The sequence below is a fragment of the Mastigoproctus giganteus genome, chromosome 9, assembly GCF_048544385.1.
Source record: "Mastigoproctus giganteus isolate SK-2022 chromosome 9, ASM4854438v1, whole genome shotgun sequence".
In the NCBI taxonomy this organism is placed as follows: Eukaryota; Metazoa; Arthropoda; class Arachnida; order Uropygi; family Thelyphonidae; genus Mastigoproctus; species Mastigoproctus giganteus.
The window spans coordinates 226,791,688-226,805,951 of record NC_143583.1 but is presented as its reverse complement, the minus strand read 5'-3'; positions in this window follow the sequence as shown (position 1 = coordinate 226,805,951).

Genomic DNA, 14,264 nt, shown 5'->3' with positions numbered 1-14,264 from the left:
ATGGTGCAAGATAGTTGAAAGCAAAGGTATAATGAGAGTGGGAGTAATCTACAATTGATTATGAAGATTATGATGAGAGCCTCTACATGCAAATGGAATGGGCAAGTAAGCATGAATGTCTTATTATGGTTATTTAAATTTGCCTCTAATTGATTGGAGCTAGTGGGAAGGAAATTACATGGGGGGACAAAATTTTTTAATCAACTAGATGGTTGTTATTTGTATCAAAATGTCAGGGAAAAGAATATTTTAGATCTCATCATCACCTATGAACCAGACAACATAATAGAGCTGACAGTAGCAGGAAGTGATCATGGAGTTCTATTAACACCTTAAGCCATTGATCTCCATGATCTCCATGGAGATCATGGAGATCAATGGCTTAAGGTGTTAATGGCCACTATTAACTGGGTAGATAACTTGCAGAGAGCAAATACAATTGAATTATACCTTTACCTTTAAAACATTAAACCTTTAAAACATTAAAGGTATACCTTTAAAACATTAAACACAGAATGGTATGTATGCTTTCAATGTATACATACCATTAAAAAAAATACTCCAAGATGAGGATTCCCAGTTGGATGAATAATGAAGTTGCCAGATTACTTGAGCAGAAACAGATGGCATGGAAAAGTTACAGAGCAATAAAAAGTACTGAAGCCTATAACAGCTACAAATTGATCTGTAATAGTCCTACAGAAAAGGTTAGGCTGGCAAAGTCAGATTATGAGAAATTGCTGGCAAAGTGAGCAAAGAGTGGGGATAAGGAATTCTTCATATATATATAAATGCAAAGAAGAGAAGGACAAATCATCATACCCTTATGTAATGGATGTGGGATAGTATTAGATACCTCAGCTGATGATGCAGATGAACTCAACAGTTACTTTGCATTGATATTTACAGAAGAAAAACCCTTTATGTCAAGGAAATTATGGGAGGGAAGTTGAAAAATATGCAATTAATGATACTGAAATTTCACATGATTATTTAATGAAAAAACGTTTGAATCTACAGGTGAGTAAGGCTCCTGGGGTTAGCATTAGTAGAGGCATATGATACAAGAAAGCTAGCTTATGCAGCATCAGCCAAAAAAAAAAAAAAAAAACACTTCCATTTCACCCCTCCTTTCATTCGAAATACCTGTCTAGTTGAGCCTTAAATTTATTAAGGCTATCAACTTCCACAACAAGGAATGGAAGTCTGTTCCACCAACCAACTAACCACTGGCTTAAGGCAAATTTCTGCACATTTATCCTACATCTGTCTTTCCTCAATCTGAATTTATGCCCTCTCAGGTGATTATTCTGAGCAAGAGGAAGAATCCCATCCGCATTGAGCATGCTCAAACCATTCAAGGCTTTATACACCCCCATCAGATCACCTCACCGGTGCCTAGTCTCCAGACACTGTAATTTGCAAAACTTAAGCCTTGCTTCATAAGAACAACCCTTTGTTCCATTCACTAATCTTGTTGCCCTTCTCTGTACTCATTCCAACAGCTCTACATCCTTCTTGAAATGAGGCCTCCAGACCTGTATACAGCATTCAAGGTGTGGCCTAACCATTGCCTTGTACAAGGGAATAATCACCTCCTTATCCCTCCTAGAAAAATTCCTGTATATCATTGACAAGACACCATGAGCTACTCTTGCAGCCCGTCTGCACTGCTCAGAGAACTTCATATCTGACTGCACAATTATCCCCCCAGGTCCTTTTCATTCTCTACCACTGTCAGTGTAGTACCACAGAGTTGATACGTTGCTCTGGGGTTGCTGTTTCCCATATGTAGTACTTTACATTTGTCAATGTTAAACTTCATTTGCACCTCTCAGCCCATCTGCTCAACCTTTCCAGATCCTGTTGCAGCAGCAGCTGCAGCAGCATAGCATCAGTAGTGTCCTTAACAACCCTGCCAACCTTTGTATCATCTGAAAACTTGGACATTAAGCTTGATATACCATCATCAATATCATTTATAAATACAGAAAACAATAGTGGACCCAACACTGAACCCTGAGGGACTCCACTAATAACATTAGTCAACGATGAGCAGTGTCCATTGATTACTACTCTCTGTCTTTTCCCCCTCACCTATCCCTTTATCCATAGCAGCAATTTGCCTCCAATGCCACACTGCTCCAATTTGTGCAGCAGTCTTCCATGTGCAACAGTATCAAAAGCCTTTCTAAGGTCCAAATATATAATATCAAAGTTATTCCCTGATAGGGTTGATAGCATATACCCTATTATTTTAAGGGAGGTGGCTAGCATGTGTATTAAACCATTGAGGCTAATTATGAGAGTATCACTGGACTCAGGAGAGATTCCGTTGGATTGGAAAAGTGCCAATGTATTGCCAATAAATAACAGAGGTTCTAAGAGTGTAATGGGAAATTACCGACTAGTCAGACTAATTTCTGTAGTAGGGAAAATCATGGAGACAGTGATCAAGGTTTAAAATTCTGTCAATTGATGGGCCCATGTACAAAAATCTTGTATTTCCATGTTCTAATAATTTTGCATAATTGTCTCCATGAAAATTCACAAAAGTTTTTAAGTTCTTCAACTCTGACTGTGTGTATATAAAAAAGTATTTGTATATTTTAACTGCAATAGAATCAATATCGATTGGTAGATGGTCGACAGCACACTGGAGACAATCGTGAATATGCGCACCACAGCCAATACCAATAATCTCTCAATTTTTCTCCATACATTATTTTTAACACTGTTTTTCAACTTCCAAAATTTGTGTTGGTATCATCGGCACACAGAGCAACGATTTTGTTTTGTAAGGAGAATTTATCTATTATTTTCTTGAACATAATACTTTGTTGTTGTTATGGGGGGGCTTGATGGCACATAAATGATACTTTGTAGTTCGGATGTTTTCCCAGGTAAAGAAGTAAAATATATAATTTTAATTTTAACACCACAGTTTGGCAATCTGAAACAGTTTCATTTCTTTTTTTGCTTGATGCATTTAAACTTATTGTAATGTTTTTTGTTTTATTCAAATCCATTATTACTTCATCTGGTATATATGGTGATAAAACATTAGTGTGGAAGAAAATTTTGGTTGATAAATCTTTTTTATCAATTTTGACAAACAGTCATTTGTATGAAAACTCTTATTGTGATGCATAGTATGATAGGCAACAAGAGCTTCACATGTTGTGATTTTATCACTTTCTCCATCATCATGTCTTACAGTGAATGAGCTGATACTTTGAACCAATTTCAAAGTTTTCTCAGCATCCTTATGTTTCTGACTAAATAGATGTTGGTTAATGTCACTCCTACCTCCATGAGCAACAGAAAAATAAATGTTACAATGTTGACAAACCACTTTTGTTTTATCACTATACGAATTGTATGGCTTAATTAATTTGAATTATTTTTGAAGGTCTTCCTTAAATGCAGAATTTCTCTTTTTTTGACATTTTAAATTTTGAGGCTTAAAACTTTAAAAATTATAAAATTAAAAACTTTCAGGTGTGTGTGTATGCTATAACCGACAAGCACACAGAACAAATGCTGACTATCGATGACATACAACACATTGTTGAACTGTTGTTAAAGGCCTATAATAAAAATTGTCAATCTATTTCAGTCATAATGGTAACCACCGGCAGATGGAATTCTCGGCATTCGATCGACGCACCTCTAGCTGCGGTTAGGCGAATGACTACTACCCACAATGGCAACCATCCTATGATATAATCATAATTATAGGTTATGTTGTGCAAATATTTAAGTATTTTTTCTTTAAAAATGGGACAAAAATTATATTTTTACTAAAACAATGGGACACCTGGCGCATAGAAAAAAAACAGGACTGTCCCGTCATTTAAATGTATGGTCAGCCTATGTTTAAGGCTCTGAGAGGCAAAAGTAAAATGAATGAGGATGAAATTTTCAAGGTTATAAATGATTCTAGAACTAGGGGCCATAAATTCAAGTTATGGGGAGAGATGTTTAGACTGGATTGATTGCACGAAGTTTTATTTTAGCCAGCAAGGTATAAATTACAGGCTGACAGTTTGGGGAAATTCAAAGGTCAGCCAGATAGTTACCTATGGGAGGAGGAAAATGCATAGGTTGTCTATTTCCTTTTATTATTTACTAATTATTTATGATATTTAATTTTATTATTATTATTACTTTTTTTTTTTTTTTTTTGGCTGTTGCAGCATAAGCCTTAGGCTTGCTTACACTATATGGCCAATACTAATACTGTCTCAGTTTAAACAAATGGAAATACTCTAGGAAATCTCTAACTTGCATTCATCTAACACTCTAATAAATGATCATATTTATTGTGAGGCATCGAACATCTTAACTGGGACTGGAAAACAGAGTCAGTTTCTGTTCTCTGATGAGTAAAGATTTGGCCTGAAGAAGAACTCTTTATCGCATACAAAAGGCACATGCCATATACACAGTACCCTTCATGGCTACAAGCCAGGGGTGAATAGCAGTTCTCAGTGCTGTTGCATCTGGTGAGGATGTGGTGCATGATATTAGCCTTCCAACAAAGGACAGTTTTTGGTGATTGGGAATAATGATGTGAGGAAGCTTGGAATTAATAGTTATATGTTCCCTTTAAAATTGGAATCATAACTGCTTGACAATACAGTGATCATATCTTAAGGATTTATATCAAGGCTTTTGGATAAAGTATTGCCCTAATTAGATGTTTGATGAATTTTTGAAAAGATAAGAAATTGAGAGGATGCAAGGATCTACCAGATCTTCAGCCTTGAATCCTAGAGAATGTGCCTAGGATATTTTGGAATGGTGGAGGATTACGTCACCATCCTCTGCCCCCACCCAAGAACCCTACACTGGCTTATATTGCTATCCAGAATTTAATGCCTATTAACCCTCTTAATAACAATGTTGGCCAAATGAAAGCTCTGTATGAGAGCTGTATGGCAGCGAGGATGTCCAGCCTATGAACGTACGCGCCAAGCAAAATTTTCCCAAACCACAACAGAGAATTTTCCCGTGATCTCATTACTCCTAGATAACCAAACCAAAGCTGGAAAAGGCTTTGTCTATCTAAAAAAAATTGGCATAAACAACCATCTATAATTAGTATTTGGAGTACAGCACATTTTTTATCACACACTCCTACCTCAGGTCTCAGACAATTTTTAAATTCTATACAGTTTAAATACATCATTACTTGATCCTACCAAGTAATGATGTATTTAAACTGGTAGGATCAAGTAATGATGTTACCAGCAACAAATTCTAAATTGGAAATGTTCAGGGAAATAATCATAGAAGAAACTACTAGGCTTTCCTTGCCAACTAAGAAATACCGTTCAAGACATAAAATGGATGTGAGATGAACTAATAAGACACATGGCAGAAAAGAAAAGTGCATAGGATGCATATAAATTATCACAGGGGTGTTCCTAGGGTACGTGGCACCTGGGTGCCAATTAAAATTTGGTGCCCACCTTTAAAATTTTCTTCATATGTGTATGTAAGTTTCAGGTGCCCGTTGAATGTTGGCATCCGGGTGCAGTGCACCCTTAGCACCCTCAGGATGGCCCACCCCTGAATTATCAGATGATACAGAAGGATATGGTAGATATAAAGTAGTGTGTAATCAAGTCACAAAGAAAGTTAGGCAAGCCTAGGCATCAGATTATGAAAGGCTCTGGCAGAGAATGCCAAGAAAAGTAACAAAAAGACTTCTTTAATTATGTAAACAGCAGAAGTAAGAGGTTGATGCACATTCATGTTGACATCCAAAGGTGGTGCAAGAGCATCACCTTTGGATGTCAAAGTATAAACAATTTTTAATATTCTCATTAATTTATTGAAACATTCAGACAATACAAATTCTACAAAAACAAGCTAAATTATTAATTCAAATAATTTATTAAAACAAGAACAAAATTAAAATAATTCTTGCAGAAAAGAATTATACCCAGTTAATTTTTGTCAATATCTTTAAATAAAAATTGCAATTTTCTCTGCTTCTCTGTGAATATAGTTTGATATTTTTTTTTTTTTTTTTTTTTATGTAAACCCCAAACACGAGAGGTATTAGAACCTATAGTACTTAGTACCGTGCTTGGGTTGAAGGTTGAGAAGACGAAAGAAGATATTTCTTGACATTGGACTTGAACTTCTGTAGACTGTAATTTTCAGAAAATACATATGAAATAAGGTTGTTCCAAAAAACAGCAGTTGAATGAATAAACGAGGAAAATGAAAAGTTTGTTCTGTGAGTTTGAAGTTGGACAGTAAATGGATGTTGGCTGGTGGCGGCACGTGTTTGGACCGTTTTGAAAGAGAGAGCGGGAATTATAAAAGCCAATTCAGAAGAACATGCCCATGGAAGTATCTGTAGAAAAGGTATGCAGCAGAAACAGTATGTTTATGAGAGAACGAGTGGAGAGACTCTGTTAGAGATGAATCATTAATTAACCTAACTGCCCTCTTCTGAATGGAATCAAGAAGCCTGAGAGAGGTTTTGGGGGCACCACCCCAGATGTGGGAACAATATTCCATGGCAGGACGGATTTGCGATTTATACAGAGTGAGCAGCTGTTTGGAAGAAACGTAACGCCGAGAGCGAAAGAGAAAACCAAGTTTTTTAGATGCGGAGGAAGCAATATTTGTAATGTACTCATGCCAAGAGAGATTAGAAGTCAGGGTAATCCCCAAAAGAGATATATAATTTTTCCTAGAAATCGGAATGTCACTAAAAGTAAGCATAGGAGCAGAAGAATCCTTTTTGCGAGATATAAGACAAGACTGAGTTTTAGAAGGTTTGAAATTAACTAAGTTGTCTTTGCCCCACTGGAGAATTACCTGAAGATCGGCATTTAAGGAATTGGTAGCAGATTTTCGAGAATTTGAAGCTGATTGAGCAGGACAAGGTTTCTCAAAATGGAAAGTGGAATGCAATGTGCTATCATCGTCAAAACTATGGATATGGATATTTCCAGTCAATGGAAGGTCATTAATATACAAGAGGAAAAGAGTGGGGGAAAGAACTGAACCTGGGGTGACACCGGCATTAGTGGAGAAGTTAGAAGACAGAGAGTCATCTACCATCATCCTCGGTGAGCGATCAGAGAGAAAACTGGATAACCAATTACTAAAAACAGTTGGCAAACCATAAGATGGAAGCTTTTTAGAAGACCTTTATGCCGAACTCGATCAAAAGCCTTTGAGACGTCAAGAGCAACTACTTGTGTTTCACCGAACCTTTCCATTGAATTAGTCCATAAATGGGTAACATAAGCCAGAATATCACAAGTGGATTAACACTGACGGAATCCATTCTGGCGATCGTTGATCAGACGGAAGGTTTCTAGGTAGTTGATTTCTCCATTACTTTAGAAAGAGTAGAAGTAATTGCAATGGGACGATAATTGGATGGGAGGGATTTGATTGCTGGAACTAGCTTCCATTGGCGTTGTAGTTGATAGCTTAAATAAATTGACCGAAGAATGGGACAAACTTTTGGAATGACTGGACGGGTGAAATGGGGATTTTTTTTTTTTTTTTTTTTTTGGCAGATGCTGTATAAGCTTGCTTTCTTAAATCAATGCCTCTGCTAATGCTAATACCAACTGATGATCAAATTTTTTTGTAAACAACATTCTGTTTCAGAATATGAAACTGAATGTTATTTATTATTATATCAAAGAAATTTCCTATGAGCTTGTTGTAGAAGAGAAACTTTTAGATGAGCAAATCTATTGTTCCTGCTTTAGTGGTGAAGAGTTAGAGACACAAACCAGATATTAAAGTGGGGGTGAGCAAAGTAATAGTCCTTCAAAAAAATTAAATATTACACATGTTAAAAAAAAAAAAAAAAAAAGTTTAAAGAACACAACCTAATGTCAGCAAGATGATATCTTCCCCTAGTTGTGATATACAGCAGGTTTTTTTTTTTAGGTTTTTTTTTTAATATTTTTTAGAAAAAGTAATTTTTTAATGTATAAAAATTGCTGAACTCTCTTCCATGTTTTCACTTTGTAATGATTTATTATTGTTTCTTATAGGAATGACAACTGCAAATATTGTTGGAATTGTCGTAGCAGCCTTGATGGGTATTTTCATCTTTGTTATGGTTGTTTTTTTCTTCATTCGCAAGAAGCAATCTAAAAAAGTTCGTGTGTCTAGTGAAGCTTTGCATGGATCAGGACGCAGAAGTGATGTTCCAATTAAAAGAATATCTGCCTAAAGATATTCTAAAGGCTTCAACAATAAACACTAAAAAATATTATTTGGGTTGATGTTTGACATTTTGATTGTTTATAGTGCATACAACAACAACACAATGCATTTTAAGACTCACTAAAGAATACTTTTACGATGGTAGTGAATATCACATGAACTGTATGCAGAAAGAATTATCCTGAAATTAACTTGGGAGGCATGCTGGAGCCTTTTTTTATCGTGTAACTTTTGATATTCTCTGTTTACAGGCTGCGTGCCACATAAAGAACAATTTTTTAACCTGTATTTGGCTGGATAGATTTTCAGTACTTAAATGGTTTTAACCACATTAGAGTTTAGGCAGTTTATTTTTTGTGCCTGATTTAACTTGATTTAGATTTATTCTATTTATTACAGAATATTCATGCCATAATTATGCATTTGCTTGTAAACTCAAATTTGTAAAATTCCAGTTTAATAGTGAATAGTTTAATTGATAGTTTTCTACCCAGTTTTTTTTAAAATTATTTTAAAATTAGTATTAACCTGTCAGTAGCATTGCCCTTATTGTAACAGGATAACATTGGTAGCATGACAGGCCCCTGATTTCAACTTTAATATTTAAAAGAAGTATTCAATTTTTTTTTGAATTGTGCTTAGTGTACCAAATTTTAACCTTTTGCAGTAGCATGTGATGCTTATTAATTTTAATTTCTTCATCTTTTAACAATAATTTAAAATTTTTAAAATGTATTTTTTGACAAAAATATTAATTAGTTTTTAATGGAAAAAAAAATTATTAATTATACTTATGTATGATTTCATTGTCAGAAAACTGTTTGTAATATAAAGTAGAAACATGAAACAATTTCTGCCAATAAGTTTGTAAAGGCATTGTTTGCACAAAATTTCAGCATTCTCCAATATTTACAAAAAAAAAAAAAAAAACACTTTGAATTGAACATAATTCAATAGGACATTCACTACACAAAAAATCCCTGAAGTTAGCCCATTTACTCTACCGGAATTTTTCTTAGTTTCCGAGACAATAGGAATAAGGGCTCTGACTCAATATCAGAGCCCTTAAGGCAGAATGTACTAGTCACAGAGGAAGGAGTTATTTTTGGCAATTCTGTTGTAAGGGAAACAGGAAATACGTTGTTCAAAAAGAATAGGTGGAATAGGACCAGGTTATGTCTGCCAGTGGCAAAAGGATATAATGTTATAGAGCAGATATCTTTTAAGGGAAAAAGAGTGATATTATACACACGGGCACAAATGATATTAAGACTATGAGATCGGAGGACTTTCTTAAGATATACAGTGCCACATTAGAAAAAAGTCACAAGTTAAGATTAAATTTGAAAGCAGGTGCGCTTCCTTAGATTTAATATGCTTTTTAATTAAGAGCATGACTCCACTGCCACTTCTGTCCTCTCTGTACACATTGTAATCTCCAAATTCAAATTCTCTTTCCCTTATTAGTATTAGCAGTGGCCACATGGTGCAAGGAAGCCTATGACTTATGCTGCACCAACCAAAAAAATAAATAAATAAATAAAAAAAAAAAAAACACACTTCACCTATCCATACCCCATAAGAGTTTGTCTAGTTCTTCCTTGAATTTATTCAAACCACCCCTTTCACAACAGATGGATTTGTGCCAAAAATCAACCACCAGTGATTGAAGTCAAACTTTTGCACATCTAGCCTGCAACCATCCTTCCTCAACCTGAACTTATGCCCCATGTGCGTGTGTGTGTGTGTGTGTGTGTGTGTGTGTGTGTGTGTGTGTGTGTGTGTGTGTGTGTGTGTGTGTGTGTGTGTGTGTGTGTGTGTGTGTGTGTAGTTTCCACACTCCACTTTAAAATCTCATCCTTTATCTAAATTTTGGTTTTCCAACAAATGTGCTAAGGCTGTTCAAGAGAAAAAATGCTGCATATTGTAATTGGCTGGTTTCCAAATCTTCAGTTTCATTTTCTGCTGACACCAAAGCTCACAACGATTGTAAAGCAGTTATTAAACAGTCCAAACTAGATTTCTGTTTGAAATCTAGTTTGGAAATCTAGTTTCAAACAGAGTATAAAACTTGCTTCTTGTCCAAATGGTAGCCGACCATGCATTCTGTTCTCTTGCCAAAGCTATTGCCACTTCAGCCAAGGGTAAAGCAGACCTGCTAGCTTCCTATATTCCTTCCAACTTGTGTTTTATTGATTTTGGTAAACCACTCCCACCATTTCCAAAACCTCTATTCAGTGCTTTCTGTGATCTTCCATCAAAAGGATGTCAGAAGGATTTGGATCAATCTTGATGCTAAGCAAGCTCCAGGTCTTGATGTTTCTCCTTTTGAGAACAAGCGGAGAAACATCCAGGTCTTGATGTTTCTCCACTTGTTCTCGAAACCTGTGCTTCTTGAACTTAATCCTGTTCTTTGCCTCCTTGTTTCACTTTCTTATTCAAAAGATGTTTTTCCTTCTGCTTGGAAATTTGCTCATATCCAGCCTAAAAAGGGTGACAAATCCATCTCTTCCAATTATCATCCCATTGAACTTACTTCTATTCTTTCTAAAGAAATGGAGAAATCAATTAACCTTCAATTCTTAAACTATCTAGAAACCATCCATCTGATCAGTGATCGCCAGTATGGATCCACTGGTGATATTCTGGCTTGTTACCCATCTGTGTACAAATTCAATGGAAAAATTTGGTGAAACTCAAGCAGTTGCTCTTGACATTCAAATGCTTTTGATTGTGTTTGGTATAAAGGTTTTCTAAATACGTTTCCATGTTAAGAGCACACTTTTGTTCCATTCACCAGTCTGGTTGCCCTACTCTGCACTATTCCAGCAAATCTACATCACTTCCTCAAGTGAAGCCTCCAGACCTGTATACAGTACTCAAGATGCAGCCTAATTATGGATTTATACAAAAGGATAATCACCTCCTTATCTCTGCTAGCAAAATTCTGTATATCATTGACAAAACTCCATGGGCTGTCCTGGCACGTCTGCACTGCTCAGATAATTTAATGTCTGACTGCACAATTATCCCCAGGTCTTTTTTTCATTCTCCACTACTCTGAGTGTAGTACCCACAGTTGATGAGTTACTCTGGAGTTACTGCTATCCGTATGCAGTACCTTTCATTTGTCATGTTAAACTTCACCTGCCATTTCTCAGCCCTTTGACCAAATTTTCCCAGATCTTGTCATAGCTCATCCTGATGGCTGTTGTTAATCACCCTGCCAACCCTTATATCATCTGCAAACTTAGACATTAAACCTAATATAGCTTCATCAATATCATTGATAAATATTGAAAATAATAATGGACCCAACACTGAATCCTGGGGAACTCTGCTAATGACACTAGTCCATGAAGAGCAGTGCTCATTGATAACCACTTTGTCTTCTTCCATTTAATCATCCCTTTATCCATATCAGTAACTTGCCCTTAGTGCCACATTGCTCCAGTTTTTACAGCAGTATCGAAAGCCTTTCTGAAATCAAAGTATATGATGTCAGAATTATTTTTTGCATACAGATCCTTGGTCACTGCATCATAGTAACCTATCAGATTGGTTAGACAAGACTGCCCCTTAACAAATCCATGCTTTGATTGCAGTATAATTGCACCTGTCCAGATAGTATTACATTATTTCTTTGGAACAGCCATTAAGCAAACAGAGCTGTCATTACACATGTTGCCTTTTGATCACCCTTTATGAATTTGGAATAATGCATGTTTCCAGTCCATAGGTACCTCCCCTGAATCCAAGGATGCTCTCGTAATTATGGCTAAGGGTTTGATTACCTCCTTTTGCTGCCTCACTTAATGTAATGGATAGATTCCATCCACCCCTAGGTGCCTTTTTTTTATGTCCATCTTGAAAAATTTCTTTTCCACTTTCCTTTCATTTATCACTAAGTTATTTAGCTCCTCATTACAGTTTGATAAACTTCTGGCATCCCCTTCCCTAAAGAATTCCTCATGTGTAAATGTAGATGCAAAATACCTATTCAGATTTTCCACAACCTTAGTAGGGTCATCAAAAGTTCATCCTAAGCCATCATGTGGCCCAATGTGATTCAACCCTTGAGCAGCCTAGGTGCTCATCTAGTACTGTCAGCAATGCTGATCATGAATCTAACTATGATGCAACAAAATCAAAAAGAATATATAAGGACCCAGAACAACGGGAATGCCTATCATTCCTTATCTTACATTCTCTTTCAATAAATCTATGAGCACTTTATTATTCATTCATCATTTCTCATACATTGACTCATATATCTCATATATCTCATACATTTCTCATCATTTCTATATATCATTGACAAGACTCCATGACCTGCCCTGGTGGCCCATCTGCACTGCTCAGCGAACGTCATATTTGGCTGCATAATTACCCCCAGATCTTTTTCACTTACCACTTCCCTGAGTGTAGTACCACCCATATGCAGTACTTAACTACAAGAGACTACATAAACTACAAGAGACTAGAAAATGTGGTGGCCTCTCTCTCAAAATGGTGAGAAGACTGAGATCTGGAGACCTATTGGTTGAAACAGTGAGTCATAAACATTCTGAGACTTTGTTGAATCTAACATTTGGAGTACTACCTGTACAAGTCACCACACATGCAATATTAAACTCCTCCAAGGGAGTAATTGCAGAGTGGGATCTGATCAATTTAACAGAAGCTGAACTAGTCCAGGAACTGAAACATCAAAAAGTTATTCAAGCCAAATGTATCACGATTAGGAAAGATGGAGATCTTATTCCCACCTGCAACCTCATTCTGACATTCGAATCACCTATCTTACCATCTATTGTAAAAGCTAGCTATCTCAACTGCCAAGTACAACCTTATATTCTGAATGCTATAAGATGCTACAAGTGCCAAAAATTTTGTCACTCGCAAATGGCTTGTAGGGGATCCTGCCTGTCCAAACTGTGGTTCCAAAGAACATTCGCAAACAGATTGTGATGCTAAAACACCGCACAGTCCTAATTGCAAAGGCATACATCAAAATCGTGATCTCTGGAAAACAAAGAAAAAAAATCCTGAAGTATCGGGCAGAACGAAAAGTTTCATACTAAGAGGTTAAAAAAGCAAATTATGCTCAATGCACTCAAAAACACATATGCAGTAGCAATGCAAAAATATCAATCAATGACAACCCAAACTGAAGTATCAGTTTTCCCAACCATATTGATTTCAGATTGGGCCCGATCTATACTGTCATCATCGATGTCAGTATCATCATCAACTCCTAAGGAGCAAAAGGTAGTAGACAGAGCGAACAACACCCCTGTCACAGTTCCACCAGCTGCACCACATAGATCATCAGATATTACAAAATTAAAAACAGACTCAGCTCCCAATAGGAAGAGAAACAATATCCCTTCATTAAACATGGATACTGATAATAATGCTGACCCAAATTAACCTATCTTAGACCTTCACGCAGAAGATTACATGGATACTGGACACCAAAACTTTCCAAAAAGAGAGAAAATGAAACTCGATTGCCATAAACAGTAATAAGAGTGAAAATCATCCTCATACAACAAAATCGAATAATGCATCATGTCATACAATGGAACTGTAGAGGAATTTGCAGTAACATTCATGATATCTATGAGCTAATCGATCGTTATCATCCTGCAGGCATCTGCTTGCAAGAGACAAATTTAACACCACATGTATCTCTCTCAGATAAAAATTATACTCTTTTTTAAGAAAGACAGAACTATTGCAAATACTGCTCATGGCGGGATAGCCATACTCCTAGATTCATTAGTACCTTGCAGACAAATTCCCTTACACACCTCCATTGAAGCTGTTGCAACACATTTAATGATTGGTCTTACTGTGACACTTGTCTCTATCTACCTACCATCCAATCAATCCTATACCATTCTTGAACTCGAAGATCTTATTCTGGTTGCCAACCCCTATCTGTTTATTGGGCAACTTCAATAGACACCATCCATTATGGGGTTCTCCCAAAGCAAATGAACAAGGACAACTCATTGAATTGCTCGCTGCCAGACAAA